We start from the raw sequence: 25102 nt of genomic DNA, 5'->3' as shown, positions 1-25102 counted from the left end.
TCTTCTGGGTATTAACCCCCAAAACTTGAAAACATTTATACACAAAGATATATACAATCCTATATTCATAGCATTATTAATGGTGGCCAAGACATGGAAGCAACTGAAGTGTCCTTCAATAGATGATTGAATAAAGAAGATGTGGTACATATATACAATGGAATATTACTTGGCCATAAGAAAAGATGAAATACTGCTATTAGCAGCAACGTGGATGGATCTTGAGATTATCATGTTAAGTGAAATAAGTCAGAAAAGGTTGATAACCATATAATTTCACTCATATATAGGATATAAAACTGAAAGCAACAAACATACATGACCATTTTTTTTGGACGTAAGAGATTGGGAAGAGTTGCTGGGGAAGCTGTTTCTTTTCACATCTACACTGATTTTCTCAGTAAACACACCCATGTAAATTGGGTGAACATCCTCAGACCACCCTAACTTGGGCTCTTTGGTTATCTTGTATTTATATTTCACAGGTAGAATAAACACAACAAAATTTCTTGATTTTTTTACCCTGAATTTTGAATATCATATCTAGTTAATTCTTAGGCTCAGATATAGAAATTAGGTTTGCTCTGAGAGAATGGAGGCAAGTAGAGTATTTGTTCAGTTTGAGATAGTTATCTCTACTGCTTTGGATGGCTATGGAACACAATAATTAGCAGAGACCTGTGAACAAAGCAGATGTTAATGAGGTCTTTCTTTGCAACATTGGTAGAACTGCAGTTACATAAGGTCAAAAGAGATTGAGATAATATTCCACCCTACACTTAAAAAAAATCATTTAAACTCATCCAGTTCAAACAAGTCCTGAGCATCTTGAATCAACAGAGGAGCAGTGTGCATGCTGGCAGCCTCACCAACCCAGCCAAGTATCTAGCATCTGCACTGCAGATCCTTGGGGCTAAAAAGGTCCTGTTCATAGCTCTGAAGACAAGGGGTAACAAAATATGGACTCATTTTCTACTACACCTTCATTGTCCAGGCGGCTGCCAAGAACAAAGGCTGCATCTCCTGATACCTGGCAAACGAATGTAGTATGGATGCACGAATTGGTTGCTTCTCTGAGGTGCACACAAGTGTATTTAGGGAGAAGCTTTGAGAACAAGTCAAGTCTCTGATCTTCTATGAGACCAGAGATATTCCATTAAAGAAGCTAGAGGTCATGAAGGAGGCAATAGTTCAGGCAGAAGAAGTGGCTGCTGAGATTACTAGGAAGCTGGAGAAATAGGAAAAGAAATGCTTGAAGAAGGAAAAGAAACAATTGTCTGCAATTGCTCTTGCATATTCAGAAAACAGACTTGGTAAACTGGAAGCGTGCAAAGAGACAAGTGAAAGTCCCCAAAAGAAGAAAAGGCAAAAGCTCTAGGAGTCTCCTCAGGTGAATGGAATGGAAGACCCACCTGTCTCTTTATCCAAACCCAAGAAAAAGAAATCTTTTTTCAAGGAGGAGCTGGTTAGTAGTGATCTTGGAGAGACAGCTGGCAGTGGAAGTCTTCCAAAGAGGAAGATATCTTTCTCCAATAAGGAACCAGATAGTGACCCAAAAAAGGCAGGAGATAGGATTGTCTCCAAGAAAAAGAGGAAATTCTTTTCTGAGGAGGAGCCACCCAGCAGTGGACCTGAAGAGGCTTCTGGCAGCAAGAGCAGTAGCTCCAAGAAAAAAAAGCTACAAAAGCTATCCTCAAAAGATTAGAATGCGTAGTACCCTGGTGAGATATAATCACCCACACATGACATTTCCCAACCCCTATATCTCAATAAAAACAAATTAACAAGAGTTGGGAAAAAAATAGAGGAGCAGTGTGGTAGGTATATGGAAGGATCAGGTGGACTGTGTTTGAGTCCTGGCTTTGTTTTTACCTTTCTGAGCCTTTATTCTTTATTTGAAAAATTAAGATGAATTGTCTTCAACACCAAAATGTAGTCTGGATTAAATGTTATAATGTATATGTGCTTTTGTAATATTCTTAAGAACTATGAAAATGGCATATAGTAGTACTTCTACCCAGCTTCTTCTCCCTCATGCATTTCTTTCTCCTATTTATGTCAGTTCTAGGTAGTATAATGGCCGTATTTGTGGATAAAGAGGTGAAGCTAAAGCGAAATTGATTTATTCTGTTCTGTGGGAAGTTCTGTAGCCTTTCCATTTCTTTTAGATTTAGAGGTTGTGTGAATGATGAAATGATTTTATTATGAAGATGCCTAAATAACTGTATACACACAGCCTGGAAGTATAGCCAACAAACACTCTTATGAATTTGTCAGTTTAGAATATATACCATATAACATATAATGCATTTCATCTAAAAAAGGGATAAAAAAGGAATGATAAAATAATAAGCATTAATGGTGATGAAGGTAACTGTTCTACCTATTTCTGGATTAATGTTCAGGGCAGTTTTGGCATTAGTGGGGCTGAACTTTCTAGGGTACATAAGCAAGTAACAGCAGGATAGGAATAAAGGAGGAAGCCCTTTCACGCATACATTGCTCTGTGTTCCTTGTCAGCTGTCCTATCGGCTACCTGGCTGCAGGCCTTTGTCTGGTGCTTACAGACAGCTTATCTTAACTTGCAGCTTGTTTCTTTAGGGCATTCTCCCCCACACTCTGTGAGGTAATTGCCTATGCTGCATATGTTCTACCAGATAAAGTCACCTGAACAAAGTTTATTATGAGCAAATCCAGTATCCCCCATATTAATAAGAAATACCATTTTACACTTACATGTCCTGTACATAGATGTACGTCTTTAACATTTACCTGTTTTATATATAGACATATAAACTCTTCAGCACCCATAGGCATATGCTTTTATTTACAAACCTAGGAAAATGACAACCATGGTATCGTAAAGGGTAAGGGAGAGTAAACCCAACATATAAGTCTCAAGTTCTCTCCAGATGCTTCTATGATAATATTAATAATTGATACTGTTCTGATATTATAAGGAGGTCTGGCAAATCACATGACCTATCCCCTCTCATTTGCTGAAAATTATATCAATATGGCATTGTATGGCTAGGTGTCAATACAGTAGATTTCCTTTTTCATCTCATTTCCTGTTAACAGGGTAAACCAGCATTTTTCAAACATTTTTGCTTATGGTCCAAAGTAAGAAAGAATTTTATACCATGACCCAATACATATAAACCTGAATACAAATATATAACGTAATTAAAAAAATTGTGATTTCATGATCCACTAAACAGTTGCAAAGTACAATTTGAAAAACACTTTACCAATTGAAAACTAGTTAGCTGAGATCTGGAGGCTCGTTTTCTTATGATCAGTTACTTTGTCTAAAAACAAAGCTAAAGTGGAATGGTGAAGACTGATTTCCTTTATTATCTATGCATTTAAGATTTGTGAGGCGTGTCTTGTGTGATCAAGGAGTTTTGTCATGGCCTATTTGAAAGATCAAAGAATTATCAAAGGTAAGTCAAATTATTTCTGCCTTAATTTATATTAACCCAGGACCTTTGGAGCCATTGTGTGAAGCAGGAGAGATGGGTCCTTGTAGCTTCAATAAAGTAGATGATTTGTCTCTTCTACCTCTAAACTTCTATGGCACTTACTTTATTTCAGACACTTTAGTTCTTTACTGTAGGCTCTTTGATGACAGTCTCTAATTATTTCATGATTATGAATTGTGTCTCCTCCAGTGCATTTCTTAACACCTTTTATTTATCTTTTGAGGCTTTGCGTCACTCTAGGTAACAATTAGACTTCTTCCAAATACTTTTTATTGTTTCATTTAGTAGAAGGGAGAGAAAGTCCTCCTGTTCCACATTTAAACCAATCAACCCACAATGATACATAGTACCTGTTAGAGACTCATTTCAAGCATCAAGCAACCTCCTTCTAGATTAAACTGAGGCAGAAATGTCACTTACATTAAGTTTACTTTCAATACTTCTTAATTAATTCATTTAAGTAATTTATTCCATAGATAATTAATGAGATTTATTATATGTCAGAAACTATGCAAGGGATATAACCATGAGCAAAATATTGTGGACTTTACAGTGTATTATTTCTACCATTTATTTTTTATAAACCTAATACTGTCATATTTTCCTTAATCTCCACATTTGATCCTTGCGTTTTCCTTCCAAATCTGCCCTCATATTTTTAATTTATACACTAGCATAAAAAGCCAATCATAAATCACAGTGTTATCCACTGAGACATTTATACTTTTTAAACTAAAGGAAGAATTTAAATCATCAGCCACCAATAGTGACCAAGATTTAGTAAGCATTTATTTTGTTCTATGCACTACCCTAATCACCGCATGTAGATTTACTCATTTATTCACAGTAGCACTATCAGGTATATGCTATTATTATATTTGTGTTATAGATGAGAACACTAAAGCACAAAGAAATTAAGAAATTTGCTTTTTAAGTCACTAGCTTCAAAAATGGAGCTGCGAGTTAAAATTGGGTGATTTGGTTTTAACACTCATGCTGTCAACCACACCATTGTACTACCTGCATTGACATTGAGTTATTTCTTTGGAAAACTGATCATTCTTGGTTCATGAAATCATATATTGACTAAAATAATGCCTTCTATCTCAAGCCCTCTCTGCGTTGAAATTTATGATAGGTTTCTGCCTTTGCTCTATGTTCTCTTCTAGCTGGGCGGTGGGACTCTGCCCTTGGTCAGAATTTATAAACAATTTGATTAGAAGAAAAACAGTCAAGACATAATCTTCCTAATGGAGGTTTAAGTTAATTGGTGTGGCAATTATCTAGCTATTGTTTTCAGCTGCAAATTGATGCTCTATAACTGGTAATACTGAGACTGGGACTCACCAACCACTCTCCAATTGTTAGGCTCTGCCAGTGGGGATGTTAGAGACAGGAAGACAGGAGATAGGGACACGTGATTGCTCCCTTCCTGTTTGTTTTCTGTTCAAGTCAGAGTTGCCCTAGCATTACAACTTTATCTGGGTATCCAGACTATATTATCTTGCGCACAAAATGTAAGGAGGCTAACCTTGCACTTGCAGGGGATAAGGGAGTGCCTCCTTAAGTTTTTTGCCTTAGGCACCTCACTATCCTCTCTCTAGTCCCTGCCCTGAAAACTGTTACAGATTTGGTATGTGTCATTAGACTCTTATGTAAAATGCACTTTTTATGTAGTTTTTAATTATGTTGTAGTTTTTAATTATATTGTTGAACAATTGTCTGTTTTTTTCTGTTTATTTTATGTGTCAATATAACCATTCCCCATGTTATTAATAATTTTTTTATTAATATATTTAATGGTTCTCAGAATCTATCATTGTAGACATTTGTATAATTGCTACAAGCACTATCACACACAATTTCTCATTTCAATTATCAAAACTTTATGAGGTTAATGAGAAAGATGTTTTTCATTTTACAGATAGGGAAACTGAGGTTTTGGTAGGTTAAATGTCTTGCTCAAGATCATAAAATTACTAAATAGAATCAGGTTTTAAAAATCGTTCATTGTTTTTGCTATTAATAATAATAATCAGTACTATTTTAGTGAGGATCAGAGCTGGCCTTGGAATTCTTGTTTCCTCTTAAAGACTGCTTATTACACCATTTTACCTCATTAAATTAGAACTTGTTGGAATTGTGTGGCATGGACTTTCCTTCATAGGAATTCAGAGAGGAATGCTCAGGGAAGAATTCCTGCAGGAAGTCAGACTTGAATTAGACTTGAAATGATGAGTGGGAATTGGGAAGGAGAGAGGAGTGGAGGATAGGGAATTGGTGAGAAAAGAACAGAGGTGAGGAAGGAGAGAAGAGTGGAAGAGATGAGGCAGGGAGGGGGAAGAGGAGTTCATCGTAAGCAAAGCAGTTGGCAAAAACAAAAACACGGAAGAATAAACATATTTTAAGACACTGTGAAGTCTATTTTAGTATGATTGATGTGTGTAAGAGAGTCAAGCCAAATTTAGATTATTGAGGTGGTTTTATGGCCCTTATAATAGGAATGATATTTTAGAAAGTTTACTTCCACAGGAAATCTATATCACTCTGTGGCTGTTGTGGAAGCTGAGAACATTTAGCAACTCTTTCTGTTGAATTTAATTTCTCTTTTGAGTTTCCAGTTTACTCATACAGATACACAACATTTATTCTTTCCCCATTTTCTGTATTTAGAAATTATCACCCTGGAACAGACTAGGGTGAAATCAGTAATTCACTTGATTACATTTGTAGTACTAATCCTTAGGGATAAAATCTCATTTTAATCCCAGCTAGAAGTCAATTTATTCACTAAAGCCTTAAGATTGAGACCCTTTGTATAATTTTAATGAAAAAATATGTTGTAAGAAACTCATGCCTTGGCAAAGAGACAAACCACACAGGCCTGTTCCATCTCTTACTTCCATAAAGTTCTTTCTGCAATGACAGACAGACATGTAAAGTTTTATTGTTAGGATGCCTTTTATGTTTAACTTTTATAAAATATTGCCTTGTGAACAATCAAATAAAAAACTTGATTAATCAAATAGGGAATATTTGTTTAGAATACTATGTGCTAGAGTGTGCTAGTGTGTAATTTTTTAATGTTATTTATGGCTGAACTCTTCACTGGTTTAGTATTATTTTTTAAATTCTGTTTTGTTAAATCATTTTAAATTGCCTTAATTATATGTTTATTTTAAATTACATAGTAGATGACTTCTACAAATAGATAACTAAGTATATTAGTATTCTTTAGGCTACAAGTAACAAAGCCATAACAACTAATTTAAACAATAAGGAAATTTATAATCTCAAATAAAAAAAATCCAGAAGTAGAGTAGACTGCAGCTTTAACTGTTTTAGTAGCTCATTAATGTCATGGACCTAGGCTCTTTCTGTTTTTCTATTATGCTATTAGTAGTATCAAGCTTCAAACTAAGGTTGGTTCCCTTTGTCATTTTAACTGGCTGCAATTTGGGATACGTGTTTTCTTATTCAAATCAAGCTATAGAGAGACAGCAGTTTTTTGCTTCTGTCTTAGAAATAAAGAATAATATTTCTAGATTCTTCTAGCTGCCTCTTTTGGGAGCTTGAAGCTGATCTCCTAGAACCTTGCGTGGTAGAGAGTCAGTCTCCGGCTGGCTAATATAATAAAGGCTCATAATTCATCTCACTTGGCTCCGTGGATCTTAGAATTGATCGTGCCACAACAGTGTCTAATTGGTAACAATTATGTCACAATTGCTGGCAAATTTAAGCTTAGATAAATTCCTGAAACACTATTTCTATAATTGAATGGGATGGTGGAAGAATAAATATTGGATGTCTGTTCCAAGGGTCACCACAATTACTTCATTAAGTAGTTCTGAGGTTGTCTGTTATACTTTATGGCTTATGTTAAAATCTTTAGTATTGTATCATTATTTTACAAAGCACAATATAGGACAGTGCATATGTCTTTCTTCCATATTTTGAGTGGTTATAATAGTTGGCTTGAATACATTTCAGCTATATTCGAATCTAAAGCTGGAAATCCTTTTCTCACCCATGGCTGGTCTAAGTCAGGAAGGCTTCCTGGGATAGGGGAGACTATTAATCCTTAATTCTTGGATACAATGCTAAAATTCCATAGAACAGATGTTGAATCAAACAATGGAGATAAATTGCAAAATAGACTCCGGTAAGCATGAAGTTGGCAGAAGCTGCAGAATATTCTGTTCTAGAATATTCCATGGTATCTACTTTAAAATTCTTTTCAGTATGTCTGGTCTTTGAGTTGGTGTTTTGAGGAGAGATAGTCTTAAGTGTGCATATAGGTACATGTGTGTGTATTAGGAGAGGTTGAGTATTTTTTCCTTTACAATAAGGTTGCTATAAAAAAAGATAGTCAGTTGATTATTAAGAATGCTAGTCCTAAACCTAGATACACTGAGTAATAGAAAAATATGTTGCAATCCTTACTTCACAATAAACTTTGGAAAATATGTTGCTCTGATAGTTTGGTGAGAAAACCAAATACTAAGATACTTGTTGCTGAATGTAATAATTCTCTTATCTTTAGCTGCTGTCAGTAATTTGGGGTTTTGGCTGTTCTGAACTTTTGGTGTATCAAATAGTATGTGAAAGAAGAATACAAACTTGAGATTGGTATTATGCTTCTCAATTGGACTAGGTTCATTTGCGTCATCAATAAATATTTATTGAAATATTACAATGGATCAGGCAATATGCTAGGTGCTGAGAATACCTTGGTGAACAAAACAGACATATCTCTGCCTTCATGATTCTTATAATCTAGTAGAATATGGTTGGAAGCTGGGAGATTAGTTTGTTGTTGATATAGATGGCTGGATATGAAGAATGGAGGAAATCTCATAGTTATTCCAGTTCATATTCTAATGTGGTAAAGTAAAAGAAGAGAGTCTAGACAAGTTTTGTGGCTGAGGGAAATCAAGTCAATGGCAGAGCCAAATAGAACCAGTGTCTCAGCTCACTTAACTCCCAGGACCCTTTTTGATGACACTATATTCCTTTATGTTGGTGAAGGGCTGGACCAGGAATGCAAGACAATGCCTCAGAGAGTCATAGCCTGTACCATTTTACTCTTGGAGCACCACTTCATCCCTAAATCAGGTCTCAAGTGTGAAGCAGACATCCCCTGGACATTATCTCATTTTTAATCTCCTGAAAGGTACATTTGCATGACATTATCCTACAAAAACAAAATTTAGAATGCAGCCATGAGACGATTATTATTTTTTAAAGAAATGAGCTAGTTTAATAGATAAGGCATATACCCCAACAATTACAAAGATGATACATCTTTGTAATCATTCTGTATTGTTTCAGAGGGCTGTGAGAGAACTGCCAAAGAAACTGGAAGAATTAGGTTTCATGAATTATTCATTGGATTCAATTTAACACTCTCCTTATTTATAGAGCTTCAGGTTAGTCTGTGGTGTTGACTATTTGCCTTAATAAGGGTGGGAATAATAACTTGGCAGTGTATCTGTTTGCATTTAGTGTGTGTATTGTTTACTGAAATAAAGCCCAAAGTATTTTCAGAAAGATGCCTCTTTAAAAATAGTCATGGCTAAAAAATATTGCATTTCATACCTTGGGGCCTAAAAAATTTTATTTGCATGAAACTGTTTATCTTTTAATGAATATTATTAATACAAGGGAGCTATATTCATAGTTAGGATATCATTGCTTATTGTTCAGCTAATGCATGGTGGGATTGTATAAATCTTTCTAAATCTGGTTTATCTTGGAATTAAAATAAAGTATTTGTAGAGGCAAACAAGAACTAGTTAGATCGAAGTTGGTTTGTATACTGCTGCTGCTATTTGAATTCCAATGATCGGTATTTATTTTAGAGAGAAAAGTTTGTAAGTTAGATCATAGCAATTATTTTCCAAGTTATTTGTTAAATTAAGTTTATGTATATATTGTGTTCAATGGGTAAAACATCTGATGAAGCAATTCTGAAGAATGCGGTTTATTACATATAAGCATGAAGGAGGGTAATTGGTTATTTTTGAGAGCGTTCCATTAGATTCTATTAAATTGACTATTAAAGGAATAGGAGAGACTGGAAGAGAAGGGAAAGATATTTAGATGCAGAAATAAGAAATAATAAATTGTTAATAATACTCAGAAAATATGTCTAGTAATTTCCTGTATTATTAAATTGGTTGCTATTTTAAAAAACTTGTTACATAGCCATAGCTCTATTCAACAATGATTGGGGGATTAGTCTGAATTTCCTTAGGTACACCATTTCCCATCTCTTTCAAATGTAAAGCTCTGTTCTTCTCTTCAGTCACACCTGCCATTTTTAATCATCAAGCTGTGGTTAGACCACAGTACAGGCAACTTTCTCTTAATTTGAAGTGTAATCCAAAACTGCTTGGGAGACTTTGCCAATAGGTACTCCTGTAGCACACCTGTATTTTGGAGAAAATTCACAGATTGGTTGTATGAAAAATTCGTGATCTCAACTGGCATCAACTGGCCTCTCAATGCTATTGAGAAATCGTTCTATATTTCCCTAGTCACCTCTTTTCTAGTCTCTACAGCAGTTATGTAAAATTTCTTTATTGTCTTCAAACTTCAAACCTCTTCACCTCCTTCATCAATCTTAGCAGATAACCCCACTTTCTTCTTATCAGAGGAAACAGAAAATCAGATGCATGCTTCCTCATTCACTGCTACTGACCAATAGTTTGATATTTTTATTTCCCTCCTATGAAATGAAATAGGTATCCTTTCTTCTACTGGAAGCTGACCATTTCACTTAAGGAACACTTTCTTCTACCTCCCCGGACACCTTGTATATCAATGATTTCTTCCTTCTTTTGTATTTTTAACCTCTCCTTTTAAATTCTACAACCTCTGTATTAGTTGTAGAATCTAACGATCTGTTGCTGCACAATTTACCAGCTTAAAACAACATTCATTTTGTATTTCACACAGTTTTTGTGGGTCAGGAATCTTGGAGTGGCTAAACCTGGTGATTTTATCTCAGAATCTCTCCTGAGGTTGAGGTCAAGATGTCAGCCTCAGCTGACAGTCATCTGAAATCTTAATTGGGGCTGGAAAATCTATTCTAAGATGGCTCACTTACATGACTATTGGCAGGAGGCCTCAGTTTCTTGCTAGCTGTGAACAGGATAAATGTTCTTTGCCACATGGACCTCTGCATAGGGTTGCTTGAGTGTCCTCACAACATGACAATTGACTTCCTTCAGAGCTACTGATTCAAGAGAGCAAGGCAGAAGTCATAATGTCTTTTATCATTTAGTTTCAGGAATCACACATTATTATTTCCATACTCTTATTATTTGCATAGATATATACTATTTAGTGTGTGTGTGTGTGTGTGTGTGTGTGTGTGTGTGTGTGTGTGTGTATGTGGTACCACCTACATGAATACTAGGAGGCAGGGATCATGGGAGTCATGTTGGTAGCTGGCTACCATATCTTCTGTATACGTTTAAAAATATTCAGTTTTCTCATGTCTCCCATCCAGGCTGGACCCTGCTTAGCTTCTGAGATCAGATGAGATCGGGAGTGTTAAGGGTGTACTGGCCAAAGATAAAAACAAAAAAATAAAAACTAAAAAACAACTAATCAACTAAACAAAGAAACAATCATATCAATAAAATCTCCCTATAATGTGCAACTTCTTCTAATATTGCCTTTTTTCTCCCCTTTTTTCCTCTTCTTTACAATTGAAACTCTTGAAATTGTTGTCTATATTCTCTTCTACTGTTCCCTCACTTGCATTTATTTCTCAATCTCTTGCCTGATACCATCCTTTCATTTTACTAAATTACTCCTGTTAGGGTTCTGACTTTCTTATTGCTGAGTCCAGTGGACATTTTTCAGTTCTTTTTTATTTTCACTTGATCTGTCAGTAGCATTTGACACTGTTCACCCAATATCATACTCACTTCTTTCTGGAGAATCCCTCTTCTATTAGTTGCTCTGATATGTCACTCTCTCATTTTTCATCCTATTTCTCATTTTTTTCCCTTCCTAGTCTCCTTTGACCAGTCTTTATCATTGTTTAGGTAATGATCAAAGTTTTGCCACACATCTTTTCTCATTCTACACAGTATCTTGGATGTTATTCAGCACTATTATGGCTTTAAGAATTACCTATATAATTACCTATATAATGCTGACTCCCAAATCTATATTTCCATGCCACAATTTTCACTTAACTCAAAACCAACAATACCTTATTTCTGTTTATCATGCAACTATCTTACATAAAAAAAATCATAAATTTTATTAAATACCTTCCTTCTAGACTTTTTATTCTTATTATGTTTCCAGTCTCTGTGAGTGGTACCATTATCCACCAGGTGGTAAATTTAGGAAGCTCAGCACTATTCTCATCTCTTTCCCCTCTCTTAACTATGTTATCTCATCAACTAACCAGATATGATGATTCTAATTTTTAAATATCTCAGATCTGTACATTTATCTCCATTCCCTCTGCTAATTCCATTATTGAAGCCCCTATTACTTTCTCCCTAGATTACCACAGAAGCTTACAAAGTGTATCCCAGTGTCCACTTTTAACCTATTCTAATCCATTCTCCACATTATCTTTCAAAATGCAAATCTGAGTAAGTCACTCTCTTGCTTAAAACTATTCTGTTCAATTTATCTGTCTGGAAATGTTGCAGAAATGTTGCAAAACAAGACTAGTGAGAAACCAAGCACCACTCCGAGGGTTGGAGAACTCAGGTTTATTACGCCGGCGGTCCCAGAGGAGCTAGTGCTCTGACGATCTGGGCCCTGAGCTTAGGGGCAATTTTGCTTTTATATTCACACTGTTAGAGCTGTTGCAGTTGGTACGGGCTGATTGGTTGATTTGTCCTCAGCTGGTTACAGACCACGGTAGTTGCTATGGGTTACAGGCAATTACAGAGCATGAGATTTTCAAACAGGAACTTAAGCAATACATCTGTTATCTAGACAGAACAATCAAAGGCTATGGTGAGTCTTCAGTTGATTTTGAGATCACTCTGCCCTTTGGCCTATGCAGCAAGCATGTTTACAGAAGCAGAACAAAGAGCTGATTACAAGGTTAGCCATTTGAGTGGAAAATTCCTCTTCAGAAGTGCCACATTTTAACAATTATAGCTTTATAATATGTTTTAGTATTTAAAATCTCATTAATTTTCTCTTTTGAAACATATTTAATTATTCCTAAATCTGTCAAAATGGGCATTTCTGTGGAAATAAAGCAGGGTACCAAATATCCAATCCATCATTCCATTGCATTGCTGCCCTTCAGGGGAAATATATCCACTGGGGATAAGATAAGAAAAAGGTATATAAATGATAGATAGATAGATAGATAGATAGATAGATAGATAGATAGATAGATGTTTTTTCTTTCCTCCTAACCTGAGCTTTTACTTAAAACCTAGCAGAGTCTCTAGTGCTGGTGAGTTAAGTTAGTTCTGGAGGACTTCTTTTCCCTAGACTAGGTAGGTCAAAGTATATTCCTTTTCTCCAAGTTTACTCTGGTTCCAACTTGGCTTTCTAAGGGGGAAGAAAGCAATGAAGCATAGGTGGGGAGTGTACTTTCTTCTCAAGCAAGTGAAACATTAGGCCCTTATCTCAGAAATCCAGCATCATGGAAGTTAAACATTCCCAAAGGATACCTAGTACTATAACTCAAAGATTACCTGGAATTTGACTCACTAGTCCTATAGACTTGATAGTGTTCTGACCGTTTTACTACTTTTCTTTGAAGAAGTTAGCTTTGGATTTGTGCAAACACTAAATTAAAAAATACATTTCTTTGTGGAAATTCATATAGAGGATGCTGATTATTGAAGAGGACAATCTCATTAACAAATTGTATATTGAAAATGCAGGAGTGAATTTCTTGTGTTTGTTTCCAGCTTTTTATAAAAGCCAGAGGCTTAACAAAAAGAGCAACTCAATGGAAGTGATTCTAGGATCCCTGCTTTGTTACTCCACAGGATGCTAGTCAATATAAAATTTAAATGCTATTAAAGTATGTGAGAGGGGACTGGTGGGAGGGAGTGTGCCTTTCACATGGAATAATGCCCATAGAGTTTTCCTGTGTAGTGGCCTCAGGTGAATCTTTGAAGGAAAGTAGTATGGTACAAATAATGTAGACTTTTGGTGGTTCAATTGGATGCTTCTTTTTATTTTTATAGTAATAATGTAGGAAGGAGGCAAGAAAATTAAAAATGTTAATCAAGCCACATTTAGAGACTGCAATGTGTTGATCAGCCCTGCAGCCAGACCAGGAAGACACCTTCAGAACAAAGGAAGATTTCTGCTGGGATTACTACCAGCCTATTCCCCACAGCTGTGAAGGGGAAACAGGCACTTTAAGAGTCATTCTCTATGGCAAAAACAATGGGGAACCTATGAATTAAAGGCTGAAAACTGCCAGCCTTTCCACATATTATCTTTTCAGGCTGCACACCCTTTTCCTTCCTCACTGTATGTCCATGTCAAAGGAAATGGGAATTAATGAATGCCATATAAACTGAATTCCCTGAACACTCTGGGCACTTCTCAGCGCCCTTACTGTCTCTCTCACTGACTCAGTGTCCTTCTCTGCCTCTGTGAGACCACACTCTGTCAGTGGAGTGTTATTGTTGTGGCGCGAATGATTCTGAGACCCACGGAGCAAATTGAGATTAATTATGAGCCTTTATTAGCCGGCCAGCGACTGACTCTCTACCACGCAGGGCTAGAAGAGATCAGCCCCGAGCTTCCCGAGCTTCCCGAGCAGGCTGCTTATAAGGTTTTTTACTACATCTTTGAATGAACAGATTACAAGAAGCAGAAGTTAGTCGTTAACTCTTTGTACACAGATAAATGTATTCAGGGGAACTCCCAGCAAACAGGGCCTAATAGACAGTTTTATTACCTTTGCCTTGGAATGTTGCGCTTCCCCCTGGGGCTGGCGCCCGGGGATATCATCTCTCTGCAATTGAGTTACTGCTCTCCCTAGGAGATGGCGCCTGGAGATAACCTCTTCCCTGAAACTGGAGAATTTCCACTTTTACATTATCCCTTTTCTAATAAACTTTCCTTTTGACTAACTTTGGCGTGTGTATTGAATTCTTTCTATACTCTCCGCCAAAGGACCCTCTTCTCTTGGTGCAGGGCTTGGTCTCCCAGTCACTTGGGGAAAATTTGCCCTGTCCTGCATCAGTAATATGAAACTGTCTTCCTCTTAGATTCTATAGATGGTTTAGAGCATGTAAAGGAAAAGATAAATTGTTACTCCTATGACAATTTGTCTTGAATGCTCTTGGCTAAGTTTCTAAAGAAAGAGAAGAGACAATCTGAGGTTGTGGCTTTTGACAAGGGCATAGAACACTTTTTATTAAGGATTGAATGCAGGACTACATAGCATGAAAACAGACAAGGAAAAATGACCTGGTCAACATCCTGTTTTGAAAGTTCAGAAGCCTAATCGATTCTTTGGCTTGAATGGAAGTTTGGACCATTTTCATAATCATTTATTACTTCATTCAACAAATATTTATGAATATTCTATATACTATAAAGAACACAACTAACATACTCCTTATCCTGAAGGAGTTCTTAATTCAGTAGGAGATAGACAACTAAATGGGCAAATAACAAAATGTAACAAATACAGTTTTGGTGAGGGTCCTCTCCCAGGTAACAGACTGCTGATTTATCACTGTATCTTCACATGGCAGAGAGCAGAGGAGAAGCAAGCTCTCTCATAACTCTTATAAGGTACTAATCCCATTTAAGAGGGCTCTGCTCTTACTGTTACTGGAGAGTGGGGTCCTCTCCTGGCAAGTTGTCCAGGTTCTTGATGTCTTGAACAAAGAATCAAGCAAGACACCGAAATACAGTAGAAAAGAAAAGTTTTATTAGAAAGGAAAGTACACTTCCAGATGTGAAAGCAGGTCTGAACAAGAGAAGTGTACCTCAAAAGGCCTGGTGACAAAGACTTCAGGGTTTTTATACTTTTTTTGCTGTGAGTGGTTACTTTTCTTAGAGGAATGGGCTTCCTTGATTGACAACTAAGATTGACAGGACTCAGTGATTCATCATTTTGCTTTCTGTGCATGTTTGTTCCCAGAATTCAGTCTATTATAATGATATTAATGAACTTCTAGGCATATGCGTCATATTATAATGATGGTATAATGAGACTCAGGTGAGTTGAAGGTCGTTGGGTCTTCATTGCGCAGGTGCAAGTGACAGGCTTAGACTGGTACCTAAATCTCCGCCTACTGGTTTCTTTGTGTTAAAAAATGCCTTCTGGCTTGCTTAATTGTGGGCATATTAGGACAGACCCCTTCTACGATAGGATGACCTCCATGTCTTTGCAGGCAGACCGGAAACCCTCTAACTTTCCTGCCTACCTCTTTTCTAAGCGCCACGAACCCCCTGATTGACAGGACTGTGTTGTAGCCACCAGCCCCGAAAGACACACGGACCACCAGAAATCAGTGAGTTATAGGAAACGTGCTCTTTATTCAGCCAGCTGGGTCTGCCAGGGGTATGCAAACCCCAAATTAAGCAGCCCCGAAATGTAGAGTTACAATTATTTAAATCAAATATCTATTAATTTCTATTATTGATTTGCCTATTAAGTGAGTAAAGGGAAACAGGCTTGGTTAATATGTTTCTTAAAGAGTAAAAAGCAAGACCTTTGGCTTAAAGTCCCCTCCCCTCTAGACTCTAAGGGCCCTGCCTGGCTTAACACCGTTTCTGCTTAACAATGGGCTGATGACCCTTATCTATAGCCAGAGGATCTGAGTCGCCAGGGCAATTATCAAGATTTGAGGGAGAAGGCTTTTTTCCAAAGAAAGGAGAGAAGAAAATTTAACTAGGTTTACTAAAATGATTAACTCTGCAAGAGATGTCCCATTTCATTTCCTGCTAAAAGATTAAGAATTTACAAGTGATGTCCCGTCTCATTATGACCTCACCTAAGCCTAATTACCTCCTAATGGCCCCAACTCCTAGTTATCAAATGGAGAGTAGAGTTTCAACATATGAATTTGAGGAGCGGGGACACAAACATTTAGTCCATAACAAATGCTACACAAGATTAACTGGAGGAAGCTACTAGACGTAGACTTAGAGGGCTGGTAGCATAGAAAGACTTCCTAGAGGAAGTGGCATTTAAACTGCTGAAATGTGAAAGATGAAAAGGAATTAGTAAGACAAAAAAGATATGGACAGATGCCCTAGGCAGAGCCATAGGGGAGAGAAATTGAACTCAACTCCACTGAAACAAAAGGTGAGAGAGTTTTTTAAACATTGGAGTGAGCTAATGGAAAAGTACTGAAGGATTTTAGGGAAAAGGGTGATCAGTGTGATTAGGTCATCTGTGTATGTTAATTGGCCCTTGTAGAAGTTGGGCTACTACCCTCCCAGAGAGACTGATCGAATTTCAAGGAATGGCCTTTATATCCTTGAGAAAGACATTTCTTGATTGTAAAACTGGCAAAGAGGCTGGGAGAAGATTTACACCTCAAAGGTGCAGAGAAAGAATTTACAATTGCAAATTTCCTAAAGTAAATGCTCCAAGGAAAAGGGAGGTTTAGGGGCCTAAATTCAGTAAGAAACCTATCTAAGCTTTAGTGAAGCCTAGGGAAATGTTAAGTCTGTCTTGGTCTCATTAAAAATAAAGTCAGATATTAACTGTTGATAATTTTGAGACTAAGATCTTAATCTTTAAATAGCTGGGGTCGCTGAATCTCTATAATGAATAATTTGTATTGCAGGGAAGAGTATTTCACACCTCTCTAAATAGCTTAGGTGTAATATTCCTTTTATTTTTATGAAGCTGTCTTCTATTTTAGATTTTATGGAAAGTTTTTCTCTCTTCAAGTTCATCTTCCATATCACTGCCAAGGTAATTTTTTTAAATGAGGAATCTGATGTCATAATTTTTTTTAATGACCTTCCTTTCAGTTTCAAGATAAAATCCCAACTCTTCAGCATGATATTTAAGTTTTTTTTTTTAAAAAAAACAAATCCTACTCACTTTTCCAGCCTTCACTTTCATCTTTAACAGTTTCTACAGCCCTTAAATGTTCAAACATTTATGTAATTACCTCAGCCTAATTGCCCTCTTCTTCTTTGTTAAGAGAACTCTCTTTATTTTGACCTGGCAAGACTAAATTCAATTCTATCTTGGTACTTACCAAGATGTATTAATTTTCTTTCTCCTTGACTAGACTCTGAGCTCCTTGAAGGCAAGTATTATAACTTTCATCTTTTTTTCTCTAGTTAAGTAGAGTGCCTGACGAGTATTTAATATTTAATATAAACCTTTATCGTACAAATGAATGAGTGAAGGTAGGCAATTAATTTCTTTATGAACATGATAGCTGTTGGGTGACTTATTGAGTTATTTTTAATAGAATAAAATAATTTTCCTGCTAACTATTTACTGGTAACTTTGTAACTTTGTTCTTACTACTCATGTAAAAGAAAAGATATAATTGCATTTAAACACCCATAGTTACTTAAATTAAAATATTAATTATTATTTTTCTGGAGATATAGCATCTGGTTTAAAAATGGGTTAAGGAAATAAATAACTTGGCAAATCATGACCTCTATTTTTAGTAAAAGTGAAAATGAGATATCATTCCTGAAATTTTTAAAAAACAGATAAGCTGCTCTGTGGGTAGAAAATCTTTAGAAACATTGGAAAGTGTCCAATTCAAATAAAGCAGTGTTCAGTCTGTTTAATTAAAAAAAACAGATGGATTATCTGACCTACTGATGGCTAGAAGCTTTGTGAGGATGACACTTCTATTTACTCGAAAGGAAATGGAAGAGGAGACTACTTATTGAATAGGTTTTGTATTTTTTATCCAACTCTTCAGTGTGTTCTCAGCATAGCACTGATTTTCAAAAAGATACAAATAGGAACCAGAGAGAATTAAGAGCCTCATAAAAGATGGGCCTGCAATAGTCACAGAAGTTCTTATATGTCAAACTCCCCTAAAATATGGTAAAAATCTACTGCATTTCTTAGACAACATAAAATCTAAGTGTGCCAGTTCAGAGCTTATTTCCGATTATATCTTATATTTATTTGTCTATTTTCACGTGTTTCATATATTGACATTATTTCAGGACAGCTTTTCAATTTAGATTGTATTCATGGCATCAAAGAGCCACTTTTTCTGGAATTGTTGCTGCGTAAGAAAAAAATTATGTTGTTCTCTAAGGCCTTTACAATTTTCTTGTAGATTGTAGTAAGCATACTATTTATTCATTTATGAATTAAAAAAATATTTATTGATATAGATATAGTTTTTGTTCACTATAGTCTACAAGAGAAGAGACTTTAGCTAGATAATCTTACAAACGAATTTAAAATTACAACCCTGATTCGTGCCTCACATGATGTTCCGAAGGTACATATCTGAAAGATGAATAGAAATTAATTAGGCAAATGCGCAAATGGTGATGGGAATGGTGGGAGGTATTGGAAGAGAATGTTCAAGGCTGAGAGAGCATTATGTACAAAGGACCAGTGGTAACGGCATATGTAAGGTTAAAATTACTGGAAGAGGCCGTTGTTGTTGCTGGAGGAAGGAAATGGCCCCATGTCACCGGGGGACATCATGGAGATGATGATCAGACCTGACCCTGCAGTTTTGAAGATTATGTTATGAATGTTGATTTTCATTTTAAGAGAAATGAAAGTCACTACAATACTACTCTAAACGGGAAGGCTGACAGGGTCCGATTTGCATTTTGACGAGATTACGCTGGCTGTCAGCGGAGAATGGAAGGGAAGAAATCATCCATAGAGACTAGTTAGGAAGCTTTTGTGAGAGAACAGGTAGGAGAAGGTAGGAATTTGTACTAAGGTGGACAAGGCTGCTGCATACTGTTGTATAGATAATGCATTGTGCAAAAGCTCCCAGCCCTCTTGCCCACAGGATTTTTTCACTAAGAGAGAGTGCCAATTGGTGATGGATGAGAAATATGGGTTAAGAGACAGGAAAATGTTAATAATGACACCTAGATTATGGACTAAAACCCCGGAGAGATGGTGACATCATTCACTATATTTGCTTGGATTTGTGACTTTAAGAATATTTTTCTATAGGTTGATAGTTAAGGCTGTTTACAATCTACACCCAAATAAACTCTCTAGTCCTATCCTGCCATTCATCTGGATTACAGTATAGCCTAGCCATAGTAATTAATGACACAGAGTTCTTGAAGATTGAAAGTACTTTCATGCTTCCATATCTTTGATAATGCTATTTTCCCTGGCTTAATGAGAATACGTTTTCCCTCTTATTCTGACTGGAAAACTACTAATTAAAAATTTAAAGTTTTAACCAAAGATGACTTAATCTGTGCAGCTTCTCACCACCTCTTTTTGCCCAAAGAAGAATGATTGTATCTTCTTATGTCCCACCCCCCTACATCTTGTACATGCCTCTAATATTACTTAACCAATTACCATTTTATGTCTTCTATTTAATCATAGACATCTTGAGAGCAACTGCCCTTTCTTTTCCTTTCTTCCTTCCTTAGATTAGTTTTGTTTTTGTTTTTAATCACACAGATTAAAAAGTCAAATAGTAAACCAAGACTTGTTTCAAAAAAGGGAAGACTCTCCTATCCTCTTGCTTCCCAGCCGCTTTCTTAGACAACCATTTTCAGCAATTTAATCATTCTTTGATCGTTTATCACCGAATAAGCTTATATTGTTACTTTTTAATTTTTCAATTTTAGGCATTATCTATTCACTTTTTCCTATGAGAGATTATAGCTTTTCTCAATGAAATATTGAGCTTCTTTTCCCCATACTCTACCCCCAGCATATGTATTCACTAGTGTGTACATAAACTCTCATATATTTCTTGTCCTTCATCTCAGTAGAGCTATATTGTAATTTTGGTTACTTCAAAATTCAGTGTTTACACTGCTGTGACTTTGTATATACGATCAAAAGCTGAACCATTAAGTAGACATGTATGCACAATTTTTTTTTTACCTTGAAGTTAATAATTGTCTTTTTTGTTTTGTTTTCTATGTACTTTTCTCTTAATATGTTCAAACATCAGATATTTCATCTATTTCATCTTCTCAAGAAGACCCACAAAAAGGGTTGAAAATGTATTCTATTTTCACATCTGATTGTTTGACTGCTATAGAATTCTGGCAAATAGTTTTAAGAAATAATAAATAAATTCTAGAAAATATTTTTGAAGGCATTGTGTCATTGAGGTTTAGCTTTCAATATGACACTTAAGAAGTTTAATTCTACTCTAATTCTTGAGTTTTTGTATGAAACTGCTTCTTCTCTTGGGAGCTTCATAAAAGAGGGCCTGGAGTACTCAGAGAATTTCTTATATAATACATCAACACACAGAGAGGCATGGTGACATTATGGATAGAGTATAAGTTAGACAAAGTTAGTTCAAATCATTGCTCTGCCCATAACTGGCTGAGCAACAGCAGGTAAGTCTCTTCATGTTGCTGTGATATGGGAAATGTAAAGAAAAGATGGCCACCCAGTCCCAGAGGAATTTTTCCAACTTCCTTTTCCTGGAACCCTACCTTTCCCACACATGTGAATCAAAAGACTGCCAAGTAAGTGGAAGTAACCAATGTATAAATCTACCTGGCTGCCTTTGTTCAGGGCTCAGACTCTGGAGAGTGACTCTTCTGAGCCTGCGGGTATAAATAAACCTCCTTTGATTCTTAGCTTGCTCAGTGCTGCTTGGTTCTTCCGGGTACATGGGCCGAAATCCGCAACAGCTGAGTCTCAATTTCCGCTGCTGAAAATGGGGAGAATAAAGTCTACCATCTGGGGTTAAGTAAAGATTGAAGATAGTGAGACCTATACTAGATATCTTACTAATAACTATTATCATTATTTGTGTATTACCATAAAAAAGGAATCAGCACCTTTTCCTAATTTTAATACATAACTTTATTACCTCCAACTCCTGAGTTTAAATTACAATGTTGCTTTTTAAGCTTTAAAGACTCCAATATTTTTTCTTTTTCATTTTTGAATATTAGCTCTAGTATCTTGGAAATGGCTCCAAGGGCATCTTGTCAGTGTTAATCAAGTCTAAACTTTCTGGAATATTAATAAAAACAAAAAATTCCAACTTCTTTCCAGGGGAACACAAGAGAACCCCCAAATTACCATGTGCTCAGTATCAAGGCTCTAAGGTTTTACCCTGTTCGCAAACTCACAAGTTATCCTGTACAGTTTTACTAATGCTGGTAGAAGACACAAGACTTTGTTATACATAGCACAGCTGTCAGCATAAGCTTTATGTTCTCCTAGGTCCTCCTCACCCCCCAAGTCCCACAGGGGTTACATGGAGGCAAGCCTAGGTAGATGATGCAGAGATAGTGGTTTGCATCATAGCTGAGGAATCTGAATTTAGAAACTCCAATATTTTGTAAAAAACTACAAGCAAACCCGCTCAAACTTTGCCCTAGAGAGAGATCTCTTTGTTATACTGAGCAGCATGTTTGACAAGCATCCTTGAAAGGTAGTCCAGAAATAAAGCCTGCTCACAAGAAATGCCAGAGACCATGGAGAAGTGTCTCTCACTCCCACTTTCACAGAATCCCTGTACATTTAGTAAAAGGAATAATAAAAGGCAAAATAAGACAAACTCTAGCTTTAAAGTTTTCTTTAAAATCCTTCCCTAGTTTTTTTTATTTGCACTCCATTACTTGAATCTATTTTCTTTATATAATACATGTGTATTATATATGCATATAATTTTAACCAATGTCATATTCCCAGTTTTATATCCTGTGGTAATTGCGTGGTCACCCAGTGGGCGGGGGGTGCAGAATAATATAAAATTCTATAAAAGAGTCAAATATAGCAATGTTTTTATTCAATTTTGTTTGGAGCATAGGATAAAAAAATTGCAGCAGTAAAAAAAGTTTTGCCTTTTCACTACTATTACATCTTTTTAGTTTATATTAAAATATTTTAATACTAAAGAGTTCCAAGCAGAAAACATTTCCAATGTGTAATTGTAATCCAGTTTAACAAATCACTCTTTATTAAAGAAGGGCTGCAGGGGTGGTGAGATTGGTAGTATTGATATTCTCAGAAGTTATGGCCTCATACCAAGATTCTAAAATGATATAACAGAGAGAACAAACAAAGATACTTCTAAGGTTTTAGCTTCTGGGAATAGCATTTTGATAAACCTAGTTATATCACTGTCAAATTATATCCTCTCTTACCTCTTTTCTGTTGGGTTTGATGCGGGCCTAAGTTAATTTATCCCTGAAATAGAGATGTTAGTAATTTTAAACAATTATATTTATACCAACAGAATAGTTTAATTTTCTCAAGACCATTGCAGTGCAATATACATGGGAATGTTGGACCATCATAGAAATGATTAAATGTAGAGATTTTCATTGTCCCATACATCTGGACCAAATAGCTAACAAGTCCATCTAGTCAGGCCCTTATACGCCACGTAGACCTATTTCAGGCAGAAATTCCAAAAATATTTTTCTGATTTTATAAAAGGAAACGTGTATTTCCAATGAAGCAAATTCTGGAACTTCTGGATCAATTAGTTTTCAGTAATATCTCAGAGACTCACGGAGAAAGATTTGGCCCCTGCATTTTAATAGTTGCTCATAGATAACAGCATTACTTAGAAACTTCATTTGTACTTAGCTACCTCTTCAGAAAAATGCAGGAAAATAGAGCTTTTCTTATTCCTAATTATATTCCCTTCATCATTTGAAACCTTTGGCATTTATTCAACGCTTTTTTGAGGCCTCTATATCTGAATGCTTACAGAGATTTCTCCCATTTGCCTCTGGGGGCAGAGTTACTTGAAAAAGATCAGAAAATTTGCCTTGCCACTCTTAGTCTCCCTCTTCTCCCATTCCTCCTTTATCACAGACTGGATCCAGAACCTGGGAATCAGTCCTCAAGAAATCCGGCTCAAGCTCCTGACTTGCCTTCTAATATGAGTGATATCATCTTTCCTGGCATAATGATTTAACAACCTTGGGCCTGTGGCCAGGTATACTTGGAAGCCCCTGGGGGACCACACCTGGAAATCTGCCCTGGACATCCCAGTACCCATACTGCTTACAGTCACCCTCTCCCCTGAACAGAAAGAGGAGGGAAGCTTCTTTTAATATTGTCCTTCCTGGTCTCCTTGAGGTTTGGCACAGTTTCTTCTTTAGCAGGGTTAGCTCTTCCTTTTTCAACCCTGCTGTCAAAAGGGCTTGGGTCAAGTGTGTACAGAGATGATCTATCCCAGCTTCACTGCATTTCAGGTTTTCTGTGCGTATTCCAATTCTCCAGCTATCCTGGCTCTTGTGATGTCCAAACCTTGCAGAAGGACTCCTTGTTTTCTGCTTTTCATACTTTTATTTTTTTGGCTAGCACCATGGATGTCTGAGAAGACCTGCTTGTCCTTATATTCCTATCCCTTCACCCGTCAATTTTTTCAAATAGATCAGATATACTCTGTCCTGTATTTAGCAACATCTTTTTTGAGAAACTCCATTCCAGAGAATATACCAGGCTCTATTCTAGTTCTGCCACCCTCTTCAGTACAGGTCAGTGAGCTATGTTACCTGGTACTCCAGAAATTACTCAAGAGAGGAATACCTCTGGTATTCCTTTGGGGATGGAAGGAGAAGTGGAACAATTGAAGCATTTGTCTGCCTTCGTTGTTCTGAATCCTTACACAGCAGTAAGTCTGTCAGCAGTCATCTTCTCTTAGGCTACGATTCTAGGTACTTGATGTTTCCTTCTAAACAATAATGCTAACAGGTTGACTAGGAAAGATAATCTGAGCTCTAACTATATGATTTATTACTCAACTTTGGCTTGTCCAGAGTTAATAAAAGTAGGGTCATTAGTAGATGTATAGAGCTTTTGTGAGAATTAGATATAGCTCCATGTCATATTCAGCCAGCAAGTGGACTTCAGCTCCCACAGAAGCACTTGTCTGTGCATGTCTGGGCAGGGCCCAATTTAAGCTATCAGAATGTAAAGACTCAGTTAATTTTGTGTCACATTATTACAGTAATGACATGAAGTAATGTAGTGGTGAGTTTATTTTAGAGGCAGAATTCATTTTAATCGTTTTACAAATGACTCCTGTCCTATATTTATGGAATCATTAAGAGTCTGAAGTAATCGCCTAAAGTTTCCAGTTGTACTTCATTGAATTACATGGAGGGAATGATATGCTTAAGTATATTCACAAATTTGGGATTCATGGTCTTAAGACATATCCTTGTGTGTAACAAAGGTCTATGGTATTTTCAAAGCATTTGGATAACTAATCTTTTTCTTTTATTATAAGGTTTCACATAACATAGGTTGGGTCTGTTTTAACTGTTATTATAGAAACTTACATATCTTCTTTTTCCACATTCAAAATATTTAGAGAGACCTAATTTGCACATTTATGAAATTAAACCAGTAGGGGTAGCAAAATCATGAAAAATCTAGTGTGCAATTCTAAAACAAAATCATTAATAGAGTGAAATGATTTAATTACTTATTTTATACAAATACGAAAACTGGCAAGCTAGCCCTGACATCAAATAATTGTGCA

At 36.2% G+C, this 25102-nt stretch overlaps 1 pseudogene; it reads left to right on the top strand.

Annotated features, from left to right (window-relative positions):
• Positions 1-1174: 1174 nt before the first annotated feature.
• LOC107196450 lies at positions 1175-1705 on the top strand (annotated as a pseudogene).
• Positions 1706-25102: the final 23397 nt, after the last annotated feature.

The sequence above is a fragment of the Pteropus alecto genome, unplaced genomic scaffold (assembly GCF_000325575.1).
Source record: "Pteropus alecto unplaced genomic scaffold, ASM32557v1 scaffold38, whole genome shotgun sequence".
NCBI classification, from domain to species: Eukaryota; Metazoa; Chordata; class Mammalia; order Chiroptera; family Pteropodidae; genus Pteropus; species Pteropus alecto.
Note: the sequence above shows the minus strand (reverse complement) of the source record. Positions and strands in the feature narration are given on the sequence as shown.